We start from the raw sequence: 27,754 nt of genomic DNA, 5'->3' as shown, positions 1-27,754 counted from the left end.
CAGGAGGGAAGCCTAGCCTGCACCGTAAGGCCACCTGTTGAGGGAGGCCCTGCAGTATCAGAAGAACTTGGGGGGTTGACTGTAGTCAGCACCCCACCAGTTCTGGTGTCTGGCAGTACCACTCCTAGTGAGGGGGTGCAGAAGGCCAGACAGAGGGTTGAGAGGGGGTTGCGGACCCCAGTGGAGGTCCGGGAGAGTCAGGGGTCAGCTCTGAGAGCAGAGCCCCCCAAGAATGACCCAGGTGAAACCGTTTCTGGTTTGGGGGAGATCCAGACTCTGCTGGATGGGCAGAGGTCAGGAGACCTGTGCAAACCAGACTCTTGTGTGGCCCTTGGGGGTGGTGTGTCCCTTGTGGGGGGTGAGTGTGCCCCCCAGGAAGTCCTGGCATGCCAGGCAATGGTTCAACCTCAGGGTGGTAACTCTGGGTTTGATGACCAGGTTCAGGGGTTAAACTCTGGCCTGGTGGGGGGTAGGTGTGCCCCTCAGAAAGTCTTGGTGTGCCAGGCAATAGTTCAACCTCAGGGTGGTGACTCTGGGTTGGATGGCCAGGTTCAGAGGTTAAACTCTGACCTGGTGGGGGGTAGGTGTGCCCCCCAGAAAGTCCTGGTTTGACAGGCAGTGATCCAGTCTGAGGGTACAGACCCTGGGCTGAAAGACCAGGTTCAGGGTGTCCCCCCGGACCTGGAGGGAGGGGCTACTGATAACAGTGCCTCTACCATGTTGTCTTCTGAGGAAGCCACTCCTAGTTGGAGGGTGCTAGACCCCAGAAGGGAGGGCACTGCAGATGGATTCTTGGACCTGAAGACCTGTAAAGGAAGGGGACCAAGTCCAAGAGTCATTCAAGTGTCCAGGGAGGGCAAGAGCCCACTAAAGCCCGGATGAAGGTGCAAAAGGGCTGCCTCCGAGTGGAAGAAGCTGAAGATTCTGCTACAACGGAAGGTGCCAGGAACTTCTCCTTTGGTCAGAAGATGTCCCATGGTGCGCTGGAGGATGCAGAGTTGTTTCCATGCAGAAAGACCGCAGACAAGCCTTGCTAGCTGCAAGAGTCGCGGTTGAATATTTTGGGTGCTGCCAGGGCCCAGAAAGGTTCAGGAGGTGCCCCTAGGAGGAAGAGACAGAGGGGGCACTCTGAAACACAGAGAGCACCCACAGAAGCACCTGAACAGGCATTAAGAAGATCTGAACACGGGCGTCGTGTCAGCACAACAAAAGAGGGTCCCACGAAGTCGGAGTCCAACTCCGCGAGTTGGGCAATGCAGGACGGAGTGCTGGAGACATGGGCTAGACTGTGCATGAAGGAAGTCTTGCAAAAGTGCACAGAAGCCCGAGCAGCTGCAGTTCACGCAGTACACAGGATTACTGTCTGGTGTGGGGAGGCAAGGACTTACCTCCACCAAATTAGGACAGAAGGGCAACTGGACTGTCGGGGACACTTGGATCCAGCTCCTGTGTTCCAGGGACCACGCTCGTCAAGATGAGAGGGGACCCAGAGGACCGGTGATGCAGAAGTTTGGTGCCTGTGTTGGAAGGGGAAGATTCCGTCGACCCACAGGAGATTGCTTCTTGGCTTCCAGTGCAGGGTGAAGGCAGACAGGGTACCATATACTAGGGAATTATAAGGGTGTTCCAGTGTGCCAATGAGAATTGGTAAAAATAGTCACTGCAGTGCCAATTATTAAAAGCAGAGAGAGCATAAACCATGAGGTTCTGGTTAGCAGAGTCTCAGTGATACAGTTAGGCACCACACAGGGAACACATGCAGGGCACACTTTATGAGCACTGGGGTCCTGGCTAGCAGGATCCCAGTGACACAGGCAAAAACAAATATATATACAAGTAAAAATTGGAGTAACATGCCAGACAAGATGGTACTTTCCTACAGTCGTACACTGTGGGTGTGTGTTCAGTCCCTCCTCCTAACCAGCTCCCTCTGCAAACATAAAACCAACAGCAGACGGAGGCTTTTCCAATCACCCATGTTTATCTTAGCTCCCATGGTTGGCTTGGAATGGAGAGCTTTAATTTCCCTGTTGCCTCTTCCATAGCCTGAAAAGACCAGCTGCTGTGCTCCGATCAGAGCTACTTCAAGGGTGTGCCCTGCTGATTATTGACTGAAAGCACAATGTTTGAATGAGTATGACTGCACAAGTCTGCATTTAAACACAGCAAAAATGCAACCTACAATTTATTTAGACAAACTAAATACACTGTAAAAAAAGAGAAACAGGCACAAAACCGTACAGAAAACACTGCAAGGGCAGCTCTGGGCCCCACCAGGCAATAACATGCATTGCCTCCTTAAGGGGTCCCTTGAAACCGCCCTCACTCTCTACGTGCTGTCCTTCCTATCCTCCTGTCGCTGCTTGCAGATATAATAATGCCCTCAAAAGCAAGTCTTCAGTTTCAGCTCAAATGTTTTATGTGTAGAAGACAGAGATAGACGTTGTGTCACTGTTATGTAACATCACATAGTGATGATATTAATATGGTTCTTTAGGCAAAATTGTTTTATATTTCAAAGTGCACAGTTTATTGGATGTCACTTTTACATGTATGGCGTTCTACGTTCAGAAGCTATTGGGGTGCTCTTTTTTAGTGACCTTAAAATTGGTTTTATTTGTACATATATTGTACTGTTAGCAAAAGCCCCAGAGACATGTATCACATTGTTCTAATAGTCAAATTACTCCTTTTGCTCCTGGTCAATCAAATCAGCACTCATTGCTTGGCATGTGCTTGGTAACCGATGCACTTTAAAGGAGATGCCCTTGTACATCACGTAATGGTATGTACATAGCGTCTGCCAGTCTACGCATCTCCGACCAAGGAAAGCGCTCCCTTACTATAACCTTTCATTCTTTTGAAGACTTCATAAACATTATTATTATTTTTTTGGGGGGGGAGTGGGCCTGTCAACTGAAACTGACAGGTGTTGAGATAAATGTTTTCACAAAGCTTGCCTTTGCTCTGTTGAGAGTGACACTGTGACAAGATTTCATTCAGGAATCCCTCATTTAGCAGTCTAGCAAGCAAAGTCACACAGGTGACATTTCTAGTCTGCAGGCACAGGCCCATAATTCTCTTCTCTGCACTCCCCATCTTCTTGTAATTGATGTAAAACACATTATCAGAAAAGTTCAGTTAGGAATTTGCAACGCTAATAGCTCTAACTCGAGCAAACGCAAGACCCATTGCACTGCAAATGCTTCTTTACTGTGGATTCTATTTATTCTACTTTATCATTTTATTCTGATGTTTTACTTTACCTGTTTTATGATGTTTCCAATTATTTTAATTATGTAATAAAGTGATTTGATACTAACTACCCACACCAGAAAGCTGGGGATTACTCTGGACAGCAAGTTCAACATGACGGTGCAAGTCAAGGTAGTAAGCTCTGCCTTCTTCCACATCCTATACATGCTCCTATACAGGTCTTTGATTAGCTGCTACAGAACATCAGTTGAACTATCAAACAAACACTCATCACTAGCAGACTCTACTATAGCAACCCAGTCTATGAAAGAATCTCCAAGCAGCTCACACAGAAACTGCAGGCCATCCAGAATACCCTGTAAGACTCATCCTTAACCTTTCATACCACACCCACATCTCACCCCCACCTCAGAGAGCCCCACTGGTTCCCCCCCCATCCACAAATGCAGCCATTTCAAACTCCTCATGCACACATGCAAAGCTTTGCACAACACTGGAACTGAATACGTGAATGCTGAATACACTTTGACCAGCCAGCCAGGCACCTACACTCAGTCTCACTCTCATTTATAAACATTTAACTCCTACATTCACAAACGCACAGCAGGAGGGTTATGCATTCGTACCATTTTTAGTGAAATCAAGTTCCAAATAGATCAAAGAGCAAACCCCAGGTATTTGGTCAAACAAGACGGGGCAAAATCAAATTGTTAGGCTGACTGCAATGGAAAGCAAGTCAGATAAACAAGGTGTTTTGGGCTTGGTCTTGGCTTACCTTCCTTATCTGACAAAATGATACAGAGAAGGTAAAGTTCAGTGGAGCAAGGGAGCAGTCTGTGCCCGTAGAAGAGACATCATCATCGGGGAGCCTCATGACTGAGTTTCTACCTTCAGACTTTGTCGCTTTTTTGGAAGTTGAAAATCCCTAGTAGGATGAAGCTGCAGGCTGTAACCCATGAGTGCTTCACAAGGTGGGTTCCCTTCTCTGAGTGGTTCTTCTGAACAGGATTTGCTGCTTAGGAGAAGAACACAGTAGGAGGTACCATTGAATCAGTCCAACTGGTGATTCATCACAGGAGGATCAGCTGACAGGTAGGTCCCGGCCTTCTGTCTTTTCTCAGGCCACTTTTTGGTGAACATATTTTCTAAATTCAACCTATTAGAGTTAGATAGGAACAGCTTCTTCCCCACTACTACCAAGGCTCCAGGGACACGACTTGGGAATTAAGGACTCAATCCAGCGGAGGCCAGGCGCGGGGTTCAAGGTCTCTGGAATGTGGTATGTCCCTGTAGCTCATACAGTACAACAGGCCAGCCAACTTCCCCTTGGAGTCCCTCTGGCAGTTCTGGATTCAACTAGCAAGGTGTTCCTCAAACAGCAGGCCAGTCCTCTGGGATGCAAGGCAAGCCTCAAGCAGCAAGGCCGTCCTTTGATAGCAGCAGGCAGTCCTCTGAGATACAAGCTAGGCCTCAAGCTACATGGCAGTCCTGTGAGGATCCCAACCAGTCCCTCTGAAGTCCTACACTGGTCCAGGAGTGTACTGAGACTGAAAAATTGCTCTAGGGGTACAATATTTATTCCTGGTGCCAGCTGTTGAAGAGGGGGAGGTTTCTAGGTTACCCCTCCATCTGGGTCTGGAAAGTTCCTTCCTTCCCTTGCCAAGGCTCCAAGAAGTCTAGGTTGGAAAAAAAACTAGTGTTAGGTTTCCTAGTGGGAGCTTGAGGCAGCTCCTGTTGACATTTAAATGGGTAGGGAGCAGCCCAGCCTCCACCCATCCTGTCATACCTCACCTACGCCCTTTTTGTCTAAGCCCCAAGACACAGACAGCAGGCACCTAATGGCTAGGCAAAGAAAATGCCAACTTTCTAAAAGTGACATTTTCAGAATTGTGACTTAAAATCAAACTTTACCATTAGACTTGATTTTAATTTACAATTAATTTGAGTTCAAATTTGGCATCCTCATCTGTTACCAATCAAAATTTAGTACCTATAAAATGAAATACCCAATGGGAGATATAGGCCTTAGAGTAGTGAAAAAATGAATTCAGGAGTTTTTCACTACAGGGCACGTAAAACGTTAGCACTGGTTAGCAATGTTAAAGGTCACAGAGTCCTAAGGGCAACAAAAATGAAATTCAGAAAACAGGAGTTCTGAAGACAAAAGGTTTGAGGGAAGACCAGACCAAGGATGAAATTAGGGAGAACTACCCACCCTCATGAGATTTCTCATCACTGAGGAAGAAGAACCTGGAAAAACCATAAGCACTGGAGTATCAAGTCCCAGAACGGTGTTCCAATGCAAAGTCAGCTCAACAGTTTGGGATTCTCACCCCTCATTAGAATTAATAACCTTAGGGCCTGTGGTCTGTCTGAACACAGCAGTGAGTCACAAACAGGTATGATCCCAGAATCTTTAGTGCCCATACCACAACAATTCCTTCCCTCTCAATTGCACTCCACCTCTGTTCCAAAGGGAGTGATCTAGGCCCTCTCAGCTGTCAGAGCACAGCCCCTATGCCATACTCTTAGATGTCTGTTTGTATTATAAGCTCTTTGGAGAAGTCAGGAGTTTTGACCACTGGTGTTGCACACATGGGGGGTCATTACAACCCTGGCGGACGATGCTAAAGTGGCGGTAAGACCGCCAACAGGCTGGCGGTCCTTTTTTTGGGATTATGACCATGGCGGTTACCGCCATGGTCATCCGCCGCTTCCCCGTTCCGCCCGCCAGGTCGGATACGACCGCCGGGCTGGAGATCTGGGTCTCCAGCCCGGCAGCGTGACAATACCGCCGCCGGTATTGTGAGACAGCTTACCGCCGTGGATTTCCAGCGGTGTGAACTGCCATGAAATCCATGGCGGTAAGCACTATCAGTGCCAGGGAATTCCTTCCCTGGCACTGATAGGGGTCTCCCCCACCCCCCCACCCCGACTCCTTCCCCTACACCCCCCACCACCCCTGCCACCCCCCAAGGGTGGCATGGCCCCCCTCCCCACCCCAACCCCCAACATCACAGAAACTCACACACACACAACACGCACGCAGACACCACCAACACACACATGCACACAAACCGACACACATGCAAACATCCACACACACAGTCAGACACGCACACCCACATTCAAACATACATGCACACATCCATACAGACATTCCCACAGACATACACGCACTCATTCCCAGACACACAACACCCCTGCAAGCATACACGCACTCACACACCCCCTCTACATACACAGACGCACACCCCCATGCACCCACACAACACCCCCCACCCCCCTCCCCTAACGGACGATCGACTTACCTGTTCCGTCGATCCTCCGGGAGGGGACGGGTGCCATGGGGGCTGCGCCGCCGACATCACACCGCCAACAGAACACCGCCACGCCGAATCCCAGGACGTGATTCGGTGGGCGGTGTTCTGTTAGCGTGGCGGTGGAGGTAGGGCAACCTCCACTTCCCCGCTGCCCGCCAGTATGGCTGTTGGTGGCTCTCCGTCGGCCAACAGACGGTGAGCAGCCATCAGTCATAATACGCCGAGCGGCAAACCGCCACTACTGGCGGTCTTCCACACGGCGGTCCCTCGGCGGTCTTGTGAAAAGACCGCCGAGGTTTTAATGACCCCCATGGCCTCCTTCCGTGTGTCAAAGGCTTTCAGGGAGGCCTCTATTCAAGTAATCCTGTCGTAGTTTGACTCTCGCTCTATGCAAGACTACTGGTTTAAGGATGACAGCACTCATGCTTGTAGGGGACTATGCCAATCCTACAACAAATCTCAACTGTCGTCCCAACCCTTCTGGCTCACAAGCAGTACTTCACCAAAAACCCAAACAGTAAAAGGTGATTTGTGGCAGCCGTTACACATGGACTCAAGAGTGCAACATTTCAGGGAGGTCGTGGTTAAACGGAGATTTCCCCTTTCTCACATAAATAACATGTCTCAGTCAGACACTGGCAATGAAAGAGATGCAGTAACGTTTTCAAAAGGTTTTATTAACAAGACAGCAATCTACTGTAAATTGCATGGGCTGCAATGATTAGGATAATGGATAAAGCAAGGAACAGAATGGTAAAAACGAGAGTCATGAATACAAAGACCCCCACCATCTTGCAATAACATAAAATGTAGCATAGATGTGAAATATGACCTAATACCCTAGCATGATTAACCTAATCTCTAACCTAGAAGAGAGATGGGTGTGTTAATCCTAATCTGCCAGTACCATGTCCATGAGAAGAGCCCCCCAACCCTCGTTACCTTGGATGGAGGTCTCTAGATTTCACTCCATGGGGTCACGAAGACTGGGTCAGCATCAAGGTGACGTGTAGCATAGATAGCGTCAATGGCATTTGGTAGAAATCTCTCTGACTATCTGTCTATGTGAGATGTATTTATACAGGTCTGATCGGACCCATGACGTACGACGGTTCCAAAACAATAGATAACCAGACCTGCTTGGGGCGGTAACTACATAAACAATTCCTCATAAGTGCAAAGTTGGAAAGTACCTTCATGTGAATAACTATGTCTTACCTATCTTCTGGCACTGACAGGGACGTCATAGCAAAGTGGCACTGGTAGCAGGAAACGAAAACATTGTCCTAACTAAAACCAATGCAGCCATCTTGGGAAGATATCATTAAATAATTGTGCTAAAACAGAGCAAGCTAAATAGGGTAAAAGTCACTGGGTGACGGGGGCACAGGCCTGCAACCCAGAAGGCTAAGCTAACTCCTGCTTCCCATTAAAGCAATATACGACTCACAAAATCCATTTGCGCTGCTTCTTAGAAGTAAGCTCAGTCAAGGGGGGAATTATGGTGCCATGTACCATTGACAAACCTCCTGTAATTTCTAGTGAGGCTCAGGAAGTCTTCACCTCAGTCTGAGTCTTGGGGCCAGAATAGTCTGAATCGTGGCCTAGAGGGACAACAATATGCCCCCACCCACTTGGTGTCACAGATATACAACTGCTTTATCTAGCACTTGCTGGCCTTGATAGTCAGACCTGCCTATTGCAGGGCATGAAGCACCTGCTCAAGGTGTAACAGTTGATCCTTCCAGATGAAACTGAAGACAGCAATGTCATGCAGGTAGGTTGCAGTGAAAGCCTCCATCCTAGACAGGATCCTGTTAACCAGCTTCTAGAAGGTAGTGGGGTAATTCTTTAATCCAGTGGGTATTACTATGACCTGGGATCAACAAGCATGAGCAGGCCTGTGGAAGGATTGCCATCATACACAAGGAATCCATTCAATGCAGCACTACAAATGACAATATCACCCCAGCCATGGAGCCACTCAATTCCGACTTCAAGCACACAGCAAAACCTCCAGCAGGGGCACCCTCACCTACCATCCTTCACAACCACATCCAGCCTTCTGCAACTTCATCACTGACGGCATTGCCCCCTTCCCATAGACTCCAGCAACTTCATTTTCTTCAGCAATCTCAACTCCCATCTTAAGAGCTACAATGACACCAACACTACCAACCTCTTCAAAAGCATGAACAACATTGGACTCAGCAAACTCATCCACTGCCTCAGGCACACTTGCAGGCCACCCGCTAGACTCCTTCTTAACCTCTAGCAACGGCATCAAGTATGGCTATAGCACCGAACTCACCTGGATGAACACTTCATCATCCACTTCAACCTCACCAGCTCATGGACCTTAAGCTCCCAGTCCCCCCAACATCTCCGCCACAGCTGTAGCATAGTCTCAAAGGACAGATAGATCAATGCCCTTAACACCACCCACCTCATCTTCTCCAACAACCTACACCAGAACGTCAGAAACTTCAACAATTGGGTCATCAACTCCACCAACAGCGTTGCTCCCATTGACAACAACACCAACAGAATGTCCTTCAAGGCTAGCTAGTACACTGAAGACCTCAGAAGATCTAAACGACCCTGAAAACAACTGGAGAGGTGATGGCGCACTAGCAAGGACATGTTCGACAAGACCTCCTTCCAGACAGCTCGCAACCTCTACCATGGACAGTTGAGAGAATCAAAGAAAAAAAGCCTTTGCCTCAAGCATCAGATCAAGATCAAATAATAGCAAAGAACTCTTCAATATCGTCAAAGTATTCTCCAAACCCTCGGCTGCAACAGACAACACAACTCCCTCACAGGAACTTTGCGACAACCTTGCAAACTTCTTCCACAACAAGATCACCAACATCTATAGAAACTTCACACCCCAACCCAAGGCCACTGATTTCTTCAAGCAACACAATGGCCCTGCCATCACCACAGATATCTGACTCACCGCATGGAGCCATCTTGCCCACAGGACATGGCCTCCATAATGAAGTCAGTCCACTCAGGGGTTACAACCGACCCATGTTTTCACCATATCTTCAACGTAGGCAAAGCCAGAATCAGCCACATATGCACCACCTTATTCAACACGTCGATTACCATGGCCGTCTTCCCTGAGGACTGGGACACCCATAAGTCAATGTCCTACTAAAGAAATCATTGGCAGACCCCAGCGAACTCAACATATATTGACCAATCTCCCTGCTCCAGTTCTCAAACAAAATATTAGAAAAAGCCTCTAACCAACAACTCTCCTCACATCTGGAATGGAACTTCCTACCAACTCCTACCAATCTGGATTCTGAAGCAAGCATATCACAAAGACAGCCCTTACTGAGGCTTTCAAAGAGATCTGAGCTCTACTCGACTTCATATAGTCTGCGTCTCTGATCCTCCTGGACTTTTTGGCAGCTTCAATATGATCCCTAGGCCTGGGTGGAGCTCATAGAGCTCCACTTTGTGGAATTCTGCGAAGTTGATTTAAAACTCAGTGGAATTACACAGAGGGGGAGTTCCATGAGCAGCTGAGTGGCACACTCTCCTGAATGCGTCCGAACTTGGTAGCCCATCCTCCAGGGGCGACTCATGTGCTAAGTCCCTGGGTGCCCAGCTCTGGGACATAGATGTTTCCCTGCTGACAGTGATCTGCAGCACACATAGAAGGAGTAAAACACCTTTTGTGATTGTTTTCTGTGCAGGAAGAAACACATTCCCTGCAACGCATTCTTGGCATCCTTGTACCATGGGGCAAAGGTGCCTGTGTTGGCCCATGGCTGCAATTAGTGTGCCAGCCCAGTGGACAAGGAAAGTAATGCACTGAATCTTGTAGATATGACACATTCCCACCATTTTGTTCTGATGCAGGGCAGCACAGCAAAATGGCTTGCAGTGCTGCCCTGTGACAAAACTTTGTGCATGAGTCCCTTTGTGTTCTACATACTGTGATAGGTGTAATGTTTGTATGTGTATATGGGAATGTCCAATCCCCCAGTTACAGAGCAGCCCACATCTCATGAAGTTTTCACCTGTAATTAGTTTTTAGGATATTTGAATGTGGTTGCATGGAAACTGGGCTTGTAGAAAAGTATATTGGGGAAGGGTGGAATGGACAGTTCAGGCGTTAAAAACTGTACTTTGTTTTATCTAGGATGGATACTATTTCTAAAAAAGAAAACACTGACAAAAAGAAATATATATATAGATATACATATATAAATAAGGATGTTTCATATATATATATATGTATGTATTTGTATTGTATGTATTTTTGTATTTATAGAGCGCACCCCGGCCGTAACATCGAAGCGCTAAGCAACAGTAGGTAGAGTGACCAAAGGAAGATACAGGAAGAAGAGGAATAAGACTACTGAGGAAAGAGCCAAGTTTTTAGCTGCTTCCTAAAGGCCAAAAAGTTATGCTCCTTCCTAATCGTCATGGGGAGCAAATTCCAGTGTTTGGCAGCAGCCACTACAAAAGCTTTATCGCCCAATCTGGTCTTATGAGTGCGAGGGACATGGACCAGATGGGATCCTGTTGATCTGAGCTGACGTCTCAGCACGTACCAGCATAACATTGGAAAGAGGTAATAAGATCCGCGCAAGGACTTATGTGTCAAACACAAAGTCTTAAAAATGATGCGCTTCCTGACAGATAACGAATGCAATTGTTTCAGACTTCTGCTGACCGAGGCTGAGCGGGGACGATCTAATATTAAACAGGCAGCTGTATTCTGAATTAATTGAAGTATTCTGAGCAAGGTTTTGTCAATGTTGAGCATTAAAGCATTACAATAGTCTAATCTGGAAATCATCAGCACAAGGGACACCATGATTCTGAGCTCCTTTTGTAAATATGGAGAAAAACAAAATCAGAATTCTGAGAGTCCAAAAACAGGATTTAGTGATGGAGTTAACTTGAGACTTAAAAGACAGGGAGTTGTCAAAAGTGACCCCCACATTTCTGGTGGAAGTAATGGGGCAGGCAGATCGCCGCACACTGATGACCACCAACGTGAGCTCCACAGTTCCCTACTAGAGCCATAGAGCAAAATCTCTGTTTTGTCGCCATTCATCTGAAGCCAACTGAAGCCCATCCATCTATTAACCTCACTCATGCAGTGGTGGAATCAATCAGCAACTTCCTCCCAGTTCTAATGGACGGGAATGATTAGTTGAATATCCCCCGCATAGGAAGTGGCCAGAAAACCAAAAGATCGAATAGGTCTGGCCAATGTGCTACATACAGATTAAATAGTGTGGGGCTAAGTGAAGAGCCTTGATGGACAGCACATGGTAATTGATATGCGGGTGCTCTAAAATCCCCACAACTTACCGTGGAAGATCTCTCCCCTAAAAAGACTTCAAAATATTTGGTGCTGTACCTTTGACTCCAGCTTGATAGAGACGGAGTGCCATGATGTGTAGGGAGATGGTATCAAAAGCAGGTGGTGGGTCTAATAGCACTAAAATGGCTCCTTGCCCCTCGTCAAATAATCTACGGATAGTGTCCAATGTGGTAATGAGGGCAGATTCCGTAATATGGGCTTTCCTGAAGCCATGTTGAGTGGGATCTAGGCCACCAGAATCTTGAAGAAATTTGGCTAGTTCTATATTAATGTATTTTTCAAAGATTTTAGCCTGGAAAGGCAGCAGGGTGATAAGCCGAAGATTCTTAAGATAGTTTGCTGTTCCATCTGGTTTCTTTTTCAGGGGAACCACCATCGCTTCCTTCCATGATGGAGGAAAAACTCCTGTAGTCAGAACTTCCTGAAATACCGGAGCAAGGGCTGTAGATACTAACTCAGGGACAAGCTGTAGTATGTAGGGAGGGCAGGGGTCCCTGGGGGAGCCTGATTTAATGCCCATCAGGAGCTCTTTGATCCTCTCCAGTCGTAATGACTGGAAATTAGTCAGCATGGGACAGTCATCATTTACAGAACTATTTAAATACTCGTATCGGTCTGTTACCCCCACAGGTTGAGTGAAGCTGGCTTGACTATGCAAAACTTTGTTTTAAAAAAAGGTGTCAACCTTATTGCAGAATTCTTGAGAATTCTCCAACTCTGGGGGTGTAGAAGGGGCTGTGAGGGAACGCACCTCTTTAAAAAGTTCTCTAGAGGCATTTGATGCTTCCTTTATTTTTCGTGAATAGAACTCGGTTTTGGCTTTATTTATCATGTCTTTATAGGCACTTAGGGCAGCTCTAAGCTTTTATTTTTCCTTAGAATTTGAGTCTAATTTCCACCTCCATTCCTGTTGGTGATATTTTCTCTGCAGGCTCTTGAGATCATTGGTGAACCAAGGGCAGCTAACTTTTTTCTTACTTAAAAAGCAAGGAGTTCTGAGCAGGGCCAACTGATGAATTGCTATTTTGACCACCTGATTGAACCTGTCCGTAGCTGGCAAAGGAACTGTCTTTGCAGCTTCCCAGCCTAAAACCAATGCTGGTCTTAATTGTTGATCCTTAATGCAGTTCCAATATCTAACTGGTTTCAGGGAAGAGCTGACATACTGAGGGGATGAATAATTTGTCCACTCAAGGGCCCTATTCTTCAGAAAAACAAAATCATCCTGACCGGAAAATATCCCATCCAGCAGGTGACCTGCCCTATGCAAACTCATTAATGTGAGGGTCCGGACTATCATTAAAGTGAATGTTGAAGTCCCCCAATACAATACATTTAGAAGTCATAGGTATTGGCTCAATTATGGCTGGCCAGTGCTGCAGGAAAGTAGAGTAGGGTCCCGGAGGTCGGTAAACCAACAATCCCTCGAAAAGCACAATATTTTTCTGACAAATCTTAAAGCAGACATCCTTGCAAATCTCTGATGTAACATTTATGGCTTCCCAATGACAGCAGAAAATGGACTTGAAGATGATTGCCAGATCACATCCTCTACCTGTAATTCTATCCAGTCTAAGAAATGAATATCCGGATGGAGTGGCTGCTATAAAATAAGGGGTACAGTCTTCTACAGTTTCGGTAGTGAAAAGGCAGTGAAAAGGCAGACTAGATTTTGATGGACAATCAAGTCTTCTATTTTGGTCTTAAGTTTGACCAGAGAGCGTGCATTGATCAGAGCACAGATCAGAGAATTAGTATTAATGACCTCTTCATTTTTGTGGCTTTCATACACCTCCTGTAATATAGCGTGAGGGAAAGGGGTGCCAGATGGTATCCTGGGTGACCAATTGGAGTATTCACAACTCCACTCTTTTAAATTCTCTGGGGCGATCTTAACCATATGCTTACACCTGTACTCCTGCTACTGAGAGGAGGGTGTGAAAAGAGTAGGAAATACGGGCCAGGATTGAAAGAGAAGGGGCATAGCTTCCGGCCCCCGGTCCTGGTCAGCCGCGGACGGGCGCAGACGGGTTTGCCTTAGGTGCACCTTCGGTGGCCCATTGGCGCGCCCACTGTGAGCATCCGCTGCGCGGCATCATCGCCCCCTGAATAAGAGCTGCGGGCCCAATTACCACACGACCGCAAGTCAGCAGCTAGTCTGCTGACCTATATTCCCCCAAGATGGTCGTTGTCCAGGACCCTCTCCTATGAAAATGTGCTAAGCAGCGAAAATCTGAGCACAGAAGGCGGCTAGTAAAAAATCAATAATGCTCCAAAAAGGTTAGCAAAAACAAGAACTCGCTAGAGCACTCAAAAAGAAGGCATAGGGCAGGAAAATCTATTGAAAAGCAGAATAAACTGTGCAATAGTTAAAAGCAACGCAATGCTAAAAAGTATAATAATTAAAGGGACACTCACACACTGTTACCACTGCGTGGCCGCATCACCCCCTGAATAAGAGCTTCGGGCTCAATTATATACATATATATATATATAAATATATATGTATATATCTATATAAATATAACTTTACTTTTGGACTGTCTCTGCAGATCAGCGGATCTATCGTGAATTCACACAGGGGGCCATGCTGAGCACAGTGGTAGATCTGCAAGTCCAACATAACATGTACACAAAGGTTACAATAAGTTCAACCAATATTAGGTCTTCCCAGTAAAAATGTTTACAATAAGCTACTTTGTGATTGGGTGATGATTTGAAGCTGCAAATACCTATACACTATCTATAACCTTTCTCTGTTGAGTTTATCTGTGGCTGATGACAAGGTGAAGGAGATAAACTCTCTTACTATTGTCTTTGATGAAGTGGTTAAAAGAGAGTGTGGGATAAATTGACTTTCTTCATTCTACTATATTGAATCAGCAGGTTATTTAGCAGGTATGTATAATCAGTAAATGTTTCTAGTTGGCACAGTGCCTAACAATTTACATATGGACAGAAATATTTTATATATTTCATATTTTAGGGCCAAACAACTGGTATTCTTATTGCAATGTGTGCCCAAGTTGCTGCACAGTGATGACCTTTTAATTCTTTTGTTTTTAAAAGGGTTTTGATGGAGTTATTTTATAACGGTCTTGGTGACGTAATATTTTGTAATGATATGCATGTTTTCTTTACTTGCACTCTTTCTGGCTCTGATAGCGTAATGACTTTTTATTTAGTAACCTTTCTAGAATTTTTTACAAAGCAGGAGGTTTACTTGTCAAAACAGTTTGTAGGTACTTTCTTATAATGTAATACAAATACATGGAGTAAATGTAAGTTTATATGAATATTTGAAAGTATAAGCTTGGGTAACAAAGATTTGGAGGGATAAAGATGTGCAGATGCTTCACTTTCTTGTATGTAATGATATGTTGAAATGTTTGTAATGAAGTTGTAGACTCTGGCTGTTGGAAAGTGGATTATTGGTAAGGGCAGGTAAGTACCTACAATTAGCAGCAGGCCACTAAATCCCACTAGGTCCTGTTAGGTCTCATTAAATTAATACTCAGTCAACCCTTGGAAGCGTGGCAACGAGCGACAAGGCTTAACTTAGGAGACAGGTGTGTAAAGCATATAAAAATCACAAAACAGTAAATAAGTAAAAAAACAAAAACCATAAAAATCCAACACCAATTTATAAAAGTAGAGTATATGTCTATCTTTAAAATGACACCAAAAATGATTACAATTGGATAAGGGGAACTGGAGATTTGCATTTCTAAAGAATTAATGTTTTGCAGTGCATAGAAACTAAAAGCGCCAATCTGGTTATCTGGTCACACCAGATCGGGGCAGAGTCAAAGTTTACCTTCCGACTTAGTCTTTTTGTTGAAGATTTTCTTCATCGGGACAAAGTCACCAATCCGATCCGACCTCCCTGGAGCCCTCTTCGGATGTGTGCTGCAGGAGACCTCGGTGAACAATTTTAGCTTCAGAATTACCCAATTTTTCAGGACGGAAATCTTTGTCGAGGCCACATCTGAATCTTGATCCGACGTCCCTGGAGCCCTCCTCTGATATGCTGCGTGGGAAGTCCCAGTCAACGTTTTACCTTCATACTTCGTCACTTTATTGGAGCTTTTTCCTTCTGACAGGGTCGACCCTCCACAGCAAGCTGTTTTCATGCCAAGGTCGTCAGATCACCTTTCCAGGAGCCCTCGGTGAAATCCTGGGAGTCTACGGCTCTGGAACTTTTCAGCGGGACGATCCTGCAGGTCAGTCCGGGTTGCGGTTGAGGCAAGCTGGCTTGACTTACCACGGCAGGTCAGTCCCTTTATGAAGCTTCTCCAAAAGTTCTCCAATCTTCTCCAAACTTCTGGATCTTCTTCCAGAAGGTCTTAGAAGGTTCTTTAGGAGTCCACAACTCACGCCAAGGTTCTAGAAGCTCAGAGTTGCTCCTTGAGGGTTAGGACTCCAACTCCCAGAATGCACCTAGTTTAAATCCAAAAATGACCACTAGCCACTGGTCAGCTGGTCAGTTCCTTCAGGTTTTGATGCAGGGGACTCTGGTTAGCTATTCCTCACCTGTAGCAAGCAGAGAGTGTCTTCCTGAACCAGTTGAAGACAGTCAAAGTCCTTTTTATGGTGAAGCCCAAGTGTGCATCTGGTGCAGTCCTTCAGAGTGCAGTGTTAAGGTGCAGGTCGAGGGTCCAGCAGGGCAGTCCTTCTTCTCCTGATGTTGTTGAAGATTTTCTTCAGTGGGATTTCATCACCAAATCCCTCCCTCCTCCCTCTGATGATGCCAACACAGCAGCGCGCAATCTCAATGCAGGGATCACGAACGTACCGACACTCTAGCCCCCATCTGGCTGACATTGGCCAAACGGTTACCTAAGAAAGCCAGCTGGTTCACCACAGAACTCCAAGAATCAAAACATACCCACAGACATTTAGAGAAAAAATGGAGGAACAGCCAAACCAGCGAAGACTTCGCCTCATTCAGAGCTGATACTGCCACCCACTTCTGTAAAATCAAGAACTCAAGGTAGTACGCACTCCGGGAATGCATCAACTCCTCTGCACACAACTCTAAGGAACTCTTCTCAGTCATCAACAAGTTCAGAGATACCCCCTCCGAAGCCACCAGCATCCCCCTGTCTCAGGACCTCTGCGACACACCGACTGACTTTTTCCACCGCAAGATCCAGGACATCTATGACAGCTTCCTCCCAGAAAATCTTGCCACCTGAATCTGTGACCGAGGCACTCCTCCAGATCCCACCCAGACCATCCACAGATGAAACATTAGCATCATGAACAGCACCCAATCCGGAGCCCCCATGGACCCCTGCCGCACAACATATACTTCAGAGCCAGTGCATCCATAGCCCCCAAGCCCCAGGAACACAATCAGCTGCCCAACAACACTGGCACCTTCCCCGAGGACTGGAAACATGCCCAAATACATCCTCTCCTGAAGAAACCTTTCGCCAACCCATCAGAACTAAAGAATTTCAGGCCTATCTCGCTGCTACCCTACACCACCAAAGTACTGGAGGAAGCAATCAATGTACCACTACAGAATTTCATTGAGGACAACAACTCCCTGAACAGCTCCCAGTCTGGCTTCCGCAGCAACCACAGCACAGAGACAGCCGCCCTAGGAGCCACCGACGACATCCAATTACTTCTAGACCACGGCCACACCACAGTGCTCATACTCCTCAACTTCTCAGCAGCTTTTGTTACGGTCTCCCACAGCACTCTGTGCACCAGACTCCACGACATAGGAATCCAAGAAAGAGCCCTGGAATGGATCCACTCCTTCCTGTCCAGGAGGACACAGAGGGTCAGACTCCCACCCACCATATCCAGACCCACAGGAGTCAACTGTGGAGTACCCCAAGGATCCTCACTGAGCCCCACACTGTTCATTGTATACATGGCCCCTCTCGCAGCCATTGTCAGAAGCCATGGTATGAACATCGTGTCATATGCCAATGACAAACAACTCATCATTTCCTCACCGAAGACCTGGACACTGCCAAAAGGAACTTCCACTTAGGAATGGAAGCCGTCGCCACCTGGATGAGAGAAAGCTGCCTCAAGCTCAACTCCGACAAGACTGAGCTCATCATCTTCGGAAACACCACCTCAGGTTGGGACGACTTCTGGTGGCCCACATCCCTCAGCCCGCCCCGTGCACCAACTGAGCACACCCGCAACCTAGGCATCATCCTCGACTCCTCCCTATTCATGACCCACCAGGTAAACTCAATCACCTCTTCCTGCTGGCACACACACTGCAAACTTCGGAAGATCTTCAGATAGATCCCAGCAGAATGTTGCCCTCTATGTTGGCACCTCAACTAGAAACATCAAAAAAACTACAACTTATCCAGAACACTGCAGCCAGACTCATTCTGGACCTCCCATGCCAAGAACATATCTCCTAACACATGAGGAGCCTCCACTGGCTACTGGTCGAGAAGCTAATCAACTTGAAGCTATTCACCCACATGTACAAGGCCATACACAACGCAGGAGCAGTCTACCTGAACCACTGCATCTCCTGCCACACCCCTGCCAGATTCCTCCAATCCACTCAGGTGGCCCTGGCCACCATCCCTTGCATCTGCAAAACCACAGTCGGAGGACGATCCTTCACCTACATTGCAGCAAAGAGCTGGAACAACCTCCTCCTGCACCTCAGACAAAGCCCACCGCTTACCATCTTCAGGAAGAACCTCAAGACGTGGCTCTTCAGGTGAGGCCACTCCCCTCCCCACAGCACCATGAGTCCCTCATGGGTGAGTAGCCACGCTTTACAAAAACTGATTGATTGATTGTTTCCTTGTAGGGATCTGAGGTGTGGGTGCAGCTTTGCCAAATGTATCCTTTCTCCTGGGGTGAAAAGCAGGGGGGACAACTGTCCAATCACAGGCAGGCCACTACCCTCTTGATTGACCACTTCCTGGTGAATGTGGCAAAAATCAACCCCAGGAAGAAACATTCCTTGAAATTCCAAAATGGCAGAAACTGAATTTTGGAGGTTAGGTCTGGCTGAGCCCATCCACTGGTGGGGCTCAAACTCCTTAACATATTGTCTAGGGGAGGTCCTGAGGTGCTCGAAATGTCCTTCCCTCTATTGAAGACCAGTTTGGCTGCTCTCCCCCCATCCCGTTTCACCATCTTCTGAGGCAGATCTCCTCCCCCAGGCACTTCTTTTGTGTTCAGCCTAGGCCACTTCACACCTCATCAAGGCAGCCTGGCCAGGCTACCAGAGGCTTGCCAATCAGAAAGGGGCCAGCTGAAACTGGTAACTTTTAGGAAGTGTTTTAAAACACTTTCACTGAACTACTTATATTAAATCTAACAATTGCAAGTTGTTGCATTTATTATAACAATCAGCTTGAAACCAAACTTGCCATATCTAGCTCCTTTGGAGACTTTATTAATTAAAATAAAATCTGCCCATTTTAGCCTATGGAGTCTATTCACTACAATGAGGGAAAAACACATTTTGGCTATTTTTCCTCACCGGAGCCTATAAAAAATATTTCACAAGGTCCCTGCTTATAGTCAAAATGCACCTAACCCTGGGGGCACCTAGGGCACACCTTAGGGGTGACTTATATGTAGAAATAATTTAGTTTAAGACTTTGGAAGTATGTTTAATTCCAAATTTGAATTTAAATGTAACTTTAATTTAAAAGCAGCCAGAAAGGCAGGCCTGCCTTTAAAATGACCCTGGGCACCACCTATGCTCAGGTCCCTCAACCTACATGCCCTACCATAGAATAGGTACCTAAAGGTGGGTTGACACAGGCAATTATAATTAGCCCAATTTGCATACTCATTTTACACAGAGCACAGGCCCTGGGACTGATTAGCAAAACACCAGCAAAAAGTGAAAAATGGGGGCAAAAAATTAGGGGGCCTCTGCAATCAGCCCAGTTTTCTCACACTAGCCCTTTTGTATTAAAATTTCCCCCTAAGGAAAACTTGCATGTCAGTCACTATTTTCCTGCTGCTGACATCTGGAGGGAAAAGGTTTAAGTCTCTATAATGTACAATTTTTGTAGCTCATCACATTTCAGTGTGTAGTGTCTCATCTCAAGCCATATATAGCTTGCCCTGCCTATTACAACACTTACACAGAGAGCCCTCATTGCAGAGAGCAGTCTGTATTAAAAGAGTTTTTATGTACACATATCACCTCTTACCAGGCACCTGTACTGCTGCATGCATGTCTTTTCTTACAAGACATTGACAATTACTCCTCTAGCTATCAAGTAGGCATGGTATGTATTAACAGTCATCAGCCTTTTTTAAATCAAATTTGTCAGATAGAACATATAAGAATGAACTGTCCTGTCCTTTCTCAGACCTAGCAAGTGTTGGTAGGTGACATCACCTCCTCACAGTTGCCTGATAAGCAGAGTTGTGCCTGAGAAGCAAAGTCTCCTAGTATCCTTATCAGTTTGTTCTATGCCCTAGCAAAACTGTGTACAATTCTCTTTCTAAGGAAAGCCTACAAGACACTGTCTACACTCCTACTGGAAATATTTCACGTTTAAGGGAGTGATCCTTTTTATGATAGAAGTGTTTCTTTGTGCAGGGATGTTTATGAACACTGAAGTTTTAGCTCCTATATTTATTCTACTCGTAGGTGAAGGCTGTTTGAGAGATAGCTGTCTCCCTAAAGAGAGATGTGTGGGAAAAGGCCAGTCTCCAGAAGCACATTTCTGATACTTGCACATGTTACTGACTACGTTCCTGCTTGTTACATCAGGAGGGAAATGTTTAAAGCATCTTTGATGTAAACATCTCTTCCTTAACACAAGTGATTGTGTAGTGTTTAATTTCAGGCCATATATAGTTTGTTCTGTCATTTATAGCACTTGCACACAGAGCCCTAACTGTAGAAAACATCCTGTATGAAAAGAATAGTTCCCACATGCACACATTACCTGGGACCAGGCACCGCTACTGCTGCATACATGTGTTTACCCAAAACATGGTGACAATTACCTTTGTATTTATCTAGCAGGCATACTGTGTAGTGTCTCCATAATTGGTTAAAGAACCTTCATAATAAAAATAAAGTAAAAAAGGTTCTTCAGTCAAAAATAAGATAGTTTAAAAAAGTTTGTTTATTTCATAGTATGTTTTCAGAATAAAAATAATTTTGAAAACATATTTTTTCTATTGTGTCATCCTTTTTCAGTAGCTGTTTTACATCTCTCACAATGCCAATTAGGCAGCAGCAGAAGAAGAAGAAGATGTGGCTACTACAGGAAAAGAAGTGATATAAAAATGGAGAATAGTATAGGAGTATCACAACAGAAAAAACTGAATATTGGATTGGATTATTCCTAATTATTAGGAAAATAATTAACTGCATTTAACTTCAAATAAGGATGTTTTGAAAAAATAAATCTGGTGTCACAATTTAACAGCTGTCCAATAAGAAAATATAGTGGAGAGTATTGTGTATAAGCAATGCATGTACTGTGATGCATGGTACAATAAAAACAAGGAACTTAAACATAGGTTTTTCTGATTAAGGGTAATAAATAATATTCTGAAATCAATGAAGCCAAGGAAGAGAAGATGAAGTGGAATTCATCAAAATTAGTTTGTTTAATAGTATAGTAGAAAAGGCTTTTACAATTATAAGGAAGTTATTTATTTTGATTCTGAATTGAAAGAGAAGTTTAGATACATTTTTAGTGCCCTCTCTTAAAAGAATTGTTGCAATAAGGTACACATTACTAACACCAACTTTGGTAGCATGTTCGACGGGGAATGGAAACATAACTCAAGTACTGAGCGTTACTTTAATGAAGAAACCTATTTTCAAAACAATACATTTTTGTTTGCTGCTGATGGGATCTGTATGGCATGGTGTGGGTGGCAGTATAGCAGTTTCTGTAATATAATGTGAGAAGCAGTTGATAATCTTTTCTTGGTAAAGTTTCATAAAGGAACTTTAAAACAGAAAATCAGATTACTTCAAAATATTGATCCCTGTAGAGTGAAGAACACTTTAAAACTGCTTTCTAAAGAAATATATGACAGTATCACTCTAAACTGAGAAATCAAGTTAAAAGGTTATAACTTGTAAAAAGTCAATTTCTTCATTTAGAAGCTTTGAATAAAGCCCTTTTACATAGTACAGTCTCCAAAATTAGTACTACATCTGAAGATATTCAAATATCTTATTTCAGCCCAGAGAGTCAGACAGAAGTACATGAAGTAGTACTATATTAGAGAGTGAGACTAATGGGAATTAAATTAGAGCAGCTCAGCAAAGAAATAAGACAATTTAATGCTACCTCTGCTTATATTCCAAACAAAATATGTGTTTGTTGCTGATGAATCAACTTCTAGCAAAATCTAGAAAAATAGATATTTGTGGAAAGTGGAAGACCTTTTTCAGTGGTTTAAACTTGCCTTTTACTTAATTGTAGAGGAAAGGTTTGATGTACCTGTTAATCAAGTAGTGTGCAAATACTGCATAACTAAATGTGATAATATAATTCCTGCTAGAGGTAGATAAAATAATTCAGAAATGTTTCCAATTCCTCTAGAACTCAACGCGTTAAATGTGTGTGAGAATACAGTGATTCAAAATCTGAACCTTTTCAAGCCATAGTTAGAATACAAGCAATTGGATATTTGAAAAGGGAAAATATTTTCTATAAAGATGTAAATATTGATCAGCATGTGACTTTATTGGTGGCAGCTACTTCAAATTCTACAGAAAGTGGTCAATTTGAAAAAGTAGATTTTGCGAAAGCTGAAGACGTATAAGAGCTCTATAGTATTCATCCTCTTCATTCTAGTGATGTTATGGGTGATGCATTGGAATTCCAACAAATGAAATAAGCTAAAGGTGAATTCATAAGTGTATGGGAAATGCCTTAGAAGCTAGGTGCTTTCCACATCTGTTTCCAATTGGTGAACTAGACTGTTATGATGATCGTCCAGTTCAGATACCTGTTTTAGAATACAGATCAAATAGACTGTATTTCGAGGATCCCAATTTTAGGCAATACATTCACTATCTCTTTTACCTTTTGTTTGGAAGTGAGCTGTCAGTTTTATCATATGCCATTGGACATATTGTGAAAAGCTAATTTTCAAAATATGAGTGTAAGAGACTTTGTTCAAAAAGTTCATGGAAAAGGTGGGAATCTTGGACGTAACCTAATGAATCTCATGACATGCTAGCATGATATTAATGAGTACTGGTTTAGTTGGCATGGTGAACTAAGGTGCATGTTATGAAACTTGTGTGCACCCACTTGGTTTGTAACTCTTAGTTGTGCAGAGTATGCATAGAATGATTTGCATGATTTTCTTAGACAAGCAAGCTTCAACATTCCAGGCATTCACTTTAAAACACCACGTGAATTATGCTTAATGGATCCTGCAAACGCATGTTTTTTCACTTTAATCACAGATTTCAAGCCATACTTCACTTTACCTGATATTTAAAAAATCCTTCTCCTAGTGAGTTGACTGACTACACTTGGAGGAAATAATATCATGCTGGGCACCCTAAATATTCACATATTGCTGTGGGTTAAAAATACACCAAAATTTGGAGAGGATAGTGATGACTCAGCACTATTTTTCATTGAGCATTATATAATATGACATTGCTAATGAGAGTGTTAACAGATGCGGAAAATATTGTTGTCGGAAATAGAGGAGCAAAGGTAAATACCACAGCAAATGTTGCTTTGGTTTTCCATAACTTGTTATCTCTAAAAGGAAGAGAAAACAGTTTTATGTCTACATTGAGAGATACAGGTGGTCATTATGAGTCTGGTGGTCTCTTGACCGCGAAACTCGTAGTGGCACTCGGACCCTCACCAATGCCATGGTCCGAACGCCACATTGTCACCACAGCAGTCATACTGCAGTCGGACCGCCAGCACTGCCAGGATTAGCTGTCCCGGTGGTCTGGCGTTCCTATTCTGGGCATTACAACTTCATTCTCCACCAGCAATTTCATGGCGGTAACACCTCCATGAAAAGGCTGGTGGAGAACTGTTGCCCCCTGGGCTTGGGCCACCCTGGCCAGCACCGTCGCAATGTTCACTATCTGCTTTGCAGACAGTGAACATTGCAATGGTGCTGGTGCACCTTGCATCCTACAGCATTGCTGCCCGCTCCATTACGAGCCGGAGACAATGCTGTAGGGTGTCTCCCACTCAGGTTTCTACTCATTAACCTAATAGTCCAGCCGGTAGGTAGCCACAATGGCGGCAACCTCCCCGTCAGAAGTTCAGCAGACGGGCAAAACCGCCCGCCGAACTCATAATCAGGCCCACAGTCACTGGCAAATCCCCTAGAGAAGTGAGGCTGCAAAAGCTATTAATGTCTACATCCCTGTTAATATGTCTAAGGGGAATGCAAATAAGGAAATTCCGTTTGTGGCAGACAATTATATTGCCGTTGCCTGCTATTTTACTTCTGTCATTACAAAGTCAGAAAAACAGAAATGAAAGAGGTGTAGAAAGAGATTTCTGCAGAAAAGTATTTAACAAAGAAGTTGTATTCCCTCAGTTTCAAGATGCTTTCACACAGAGATGTCACTTCTTATGAGGCATGTGACAGATTAATTTCTTCTGGTTTGTATTGTAAATCTAAATCAATTGTCTAGATTAGTTTGGGTCTTGCTTCTACTCACAACAAAGTATTGAAATCCTTTAATGAGATTGAATACCTTGCACAGATCCTTATAGTACAGAAACTATGAGGACAAATATGCCAGACACTTACTACTCAAATCCAAGTGCTGATTTAGAAAATGTTTGTATGAACTAGTTTAGTTCTACACATACAGAAACAATGTTGAAGAAAACATTCAAAGTTGTACTTTTTCGGTGACTAGGTGTAATGGTTGTTTAGTTAGACACAATTAGGCAAGTCAAATGAACCACCACAAATTGTCTTGGCAAAGTGCTGATAAGAGAGAATTATTTTGTTTGGCTGTTCCCCAACTCTTAAAGCCTGAGCTCCATAAACTAGAACTGTTCAATGATTACGACTGTTATGAAGATGCTTTTAAGGCAGTAAAAGATCAGATTGAATGTGCAGTGTTTCCTATCTATTTAAAAATGTTGAATGACAAGATTTAATCTAAGGACACTGAAACAGCTTAGGCTGGCAAGGATAGTTTACTAGGAAGCCAAAGCTAAGGATCTTAGAGCTAAGATCCACTTGGCCAGCCCATTATTGAAAATGAGGCAGCCATTGCAATGAATGAGGTACAAAATGTTATGGACCAGGTGAATATTGAAAGTATAGATTTGGGGCTTTGGTAGGTCAACTTAATGAAGAGCAATATCAGGTATATCAGGCGATAACTGCATCAGAACATCATGATGCATCACAATATTTTGCATGACAACCATCAATGTTCATGCACTAAATTCAAGCCCATTATTCTATATGTTAGTGGACCAGCAGGGACTGGGAAACGTTTCCTCATAAAAGTGCTTACTGCATATGTTCACAAAAAAAACAAACACTTTTTCTTGTGTTGTAACAGCACCTAGGGGACTTGCTGGATACAATATAAAAAGTATTACTTTGCATATACTTCTAATGTTACCAGTTGAGCATGATAAACTAGAACACCACAAGTTACCTGGTGATGCATCCCATGAAGTATCAAGAGTTCTTATGAAACTGGAGGTGCTGATTATAGATGAAGTGAGCATGATGTCAAACTTTGTGTTTCCTTTGTTCACTTGAGAATCCAAGCAGTTCTCAGGATAGACAATGACATTTTGTTTTGTGGTAAATATGTTATAGTGGTTGGGGATCTACTCCAGCTGACTCCTGTCAAGGGTTAACAAGTGTTTTATAAATTGCTCCATGAGCACACCTGAAATTATTAAGGTAGTATTGGAAATGTTAACATTTGGTTGGATTTCCAAGAGAGCTTACTAAGAATATGAAACAATACGCAGATGTGAAGTATGGAGATAGATTGAAATACACTAGTAAAGGAAAACTTACAAAAAAAGTAAAATTAGCTCTTCTGAGTTGGACTTTAATTACAATGTTTCCAAATCAAACCTCTATAGTAGCGGTAATGGAAGATCCTCAAAAAACCTACAACCAAATTGTGTGTCCTATGCCAACTTTGGATGAATGTGTTCAATTTAATACAAAAATGCTGCAACTAGAGAATGAGAAAAATGTTAGTCTTAAGTGCAAAGACAGCTGGAACACCACAGTATAAATTTACCATTGTGTCAATCAATGATTAAAAAGTTGGAGGGAGCAGAAAAATCAATTTCTAGAACAGAAGGTTTAGAGAAAAATAGTAACCTTTGAAGAAAATGTAGAATTATTGTGAACATTGAAGAGGTTTTATTGAATGGTGCTATGGGAAATGTAACCTCAATCAAATATCCCAATAAAACTAAGGCGGTCATTTTGAACTTGGTGGTTCAAAGCCACCAGCCGGCATGGGGGGCCGAACCGCCATATAAAGAAAAGGGTGACAGCCGCCAGCGGCAGGCTTCACCCACCGACATGCTGGCGGCAGGATGAAACACCATCCGCCAGGGTAGCTGCGTACCGTAGGGATAATGTTTCAAATGCCGCCAGCATTTTCCTGGTGGGATATCCTGCCAGGAAAAGGCTGGCGGTGGGGGTGTCCCGGGGCACCCCTGGGGGCCCCTGCACTGATCATGCACTTTGCATGGGCAGTGCAGGGCCCCCGTGCAGGCACCCGTCATGCATGTCACTGCCCAATTTACGGGCAGTGATATGCGTGACGGGTGCTGCTGCACCCACCGCACAACAACATTGGCGGCGGCTCCCCATGGAGCCGCCCTCAATGTTGCAGCCGTGTTCCCCGCCAGGCCGGCGGGCGGAGACACTGTCTCTGCCTGCCGACATGGCAGGGAAATCATTATACGGCCGGCGGGTTTTCCAGGAGGCTGGCGGTCGATGGAAAGACCGCCAGCCCGAACACGGCGGGAAATCCCGCCGTGTTCGAAATGAGGGCCTAAGTTTGAGTACATTTTGGTACAATTTGACCACATAGACAGGACAAACTAAATAGGTAGGTGTTGTGCTAGGTTTCTTTTAGTACATGATTTGCATGTATACAGAGAACAATTTCCTCTGTGTTTGGCATATGCATTTACTATTCATAAATTTTAACGTTTAGGTAGGACAAAAATAATTCAAGGAAGGAATGTGTTATGTTGCACTGTCAAGGGTTAGATCACTTACTGGACTGTACCTAGTAGATTTTGGATTGGGTGACCGTATTATGACCCTGGCGGGTGGACCCACTAGGGGACCGCCGTCCCCGCCGTGAGCATGGTTCCCAACAGAAGCAGTCGTAATTGTAACTAGTCAGGGTGGCACTGAACTCAGAGCCGCCTGGCTAACTACTACCTCACTTTCCACCAACCTTTTCATGGCAGGAACCCCGCCATGAGAAGGCTAGGAGAAAGCCAGTGCCAGGGGCCACAGGGGGCCACTGCACTGCCCATATCATGGGCAGTGCAAGGGCTCCCCTGCCCAGCACCGTCAGAATGCACACTGTCTGCACTGCAGTCAGTGCACATTTTGAGGGTGCTGGAGCGCTAGGATATTGGCCTCGGCTCCCTTAAATATTCTAGCCCTGTACGCACCTGGTCAGCCCAACGGGAACATGTATTACAATGTACATTGTAATATGCTCAGGGGTGATGCCACCGGTATGAGGGTGGTGTCATCACCATGGCTTTGGCGGTCTGCTTTTAGGACTGCCAAAGTCGTAATGAGGCTCTAAGAACTAAATATTACATTTAGTTTAGTTTAGGCAAAAGTATTTGTTAAGTTTAGAAAATAAGTCGTCATGCGGCCTACTAAGGGTGAC

This window comes from Pleurodeles waltl, chromosome 6 (genome assembly GCF_031143425.1).
Source record: "Pleurodeles waltl isolate 20211129_DDA chromosome 6, aPleWal1.hap1.20221129, whole genome shotgun sequence".
Classification (NCBI taxonomy): Eukaryota; Metazoa; Chordata; class Amphibia; order Caudata; family Salamandridae; genus Pleurodeles; species Pleurodeles waltl.
This window is presented reverse-complemented; position numbering follows the sequence as displayed.